This window comes from Sinocyclocheilus grahami, unplaced genomic scaffold (assembly GCF_001515645.1).
Source record: "Sinocyclocheilus grahami isolate Dianchi unplaced genomic scaffold, SAMN03320097.WGS_v1.1 scaffold2294.1, whole genome shotgun sequence".
NCBI classification, from domain to species: Eukaryota; Metazoa; Chordata; class Actinopteri; order Cypriniformes; family Cyprinidae; genus Sinocyclocheilus; species Sinocyclocheilus grahami.
In genome coordinates, this window is record NW_015507473.1 from 1 (window position 1) to 1,356 (window position 1,356).

A 1,356-nucleotide genomic window follows, 5' to 3' on the forward strand; every position below is an offset into this window, starting at 1 on the left:
ATCTATCTATCTATCTATCTATCTATCTATCTATCTATCTATCTATCTATCATCTAACTATTTCTATCTATCTATCTATCTATCTATCTTTCATCAGACTGTTTATATCTATATCTATCTAATATTTCTCTATCCTATCTATCTATCTATCTATCTATCTATCTATCTATCTATCTATCTATCTATCTATCTATCTAATCTGACCATCTATCTTATCTATCTACCTATCTATAATCTGACCATTTCTATCTATCTATCTAATCTGACAATATCTATCTATCTATCTATCTATCTATCTATCTATCTATCTATCTATCTATCTATCTATCTATCTATCTATCTATCTATCTATCTATCTTCATAGCAAAACTCTAGCAACCACCCCGGGTACCCTAGCAACCTCATAGCAATACCCTAGCAACCCCCGAATACCCTAGCAACCGCATAGTATCACCTTAGCAACCACTCTCAGTACCCTAGCGATCGCGTAGCAACACCCTAGCAACAACCCTGAGTACCTTAACGACCACATAGCAACACCCTAGCAACCGCCCCGGGTACCATGGCAACTGCATAGCAGCACCTTAGCAACCACATAGCAACACCCTAGCAACCACCCTAAGTGCCCTAACAACCGCATAACAACACCCTCGCAACTACCCAAAGTACCCTAGCAACCGCATAGCAACACCTTAGCAACCACTCTGGGTACCTTAGCAACCGCATAGCAGCACCCCAGCAATCACCCCAAGGTCCCTAGCAACCGCAAAGCAACACCTTAGCAACTACCCCGAGTACCTTAGCAACCGCATAGCAACACCCTAGCAACCACCCCAAGTACCTTTGCAACCACATAGCAAAGCCTTAGCAACCAACCGGGCTAATCATGCTAGCAACATGCTAGTAGCATGCTAATCATGCTAGAAACAGGATAACAACATGCTAGTAACTTGCTAATTATGCTAGCAAATTGCAAGTCACTTGTTAATCATGCTAGAAACATGATAGCGACATGCTAGTAACGTGCTAATCATGCTAGCGAAATGCTAGTCACTTGCTAATCATGCTAGCAACATGCTAGTAAAATGCTAATCATGCTAGCAACATGCTAGTAAAATGCTAATCATGCTAGCAAAATGCTAGTAACTTGTTAATCATGCTTGCGACATGTTAGTAACATGCTAGAAACATGCTAGCGACATGCTAGTAAGTTGCTAATAATGCTAGCGACATGCCAGTCACTTGCTAATCATGCTAGTAACATACTAATCATGCAAGAAACATGCAAGCGACATGTTATTAACCTGCTAATCATGCTAGCAACATGCTAGTCACTTGCTAATAATGCTATCAACA

The 1,356-nt window shown here is 40.6% G+C and overlaps 1 long non-coding RNA gene across 1 annotated transcript; it reads right to left on the reverse strand.

Annotated features, from left to right (window-relative positions):
• Nucleotides 1–359: 359 nt before the first annotated feature.
• LOC107574635 (uncharacterized) lies at nucleotides 360–836 on the reverse strand. The gene is made up of 3 exons (XR_001607700.1): nucleotides 821–836; nucleotides 593–691; nucleotides 360–400 (listed from the first exon to the last, which is right to left on the reverse strand). It is a non-coding gene; the product is annotated as an uncharacterized lncRNA (long non-coding RNA).
• Between the last annotated feature and the right edge of the window lie 520 nt (nucleotides 837–1,356).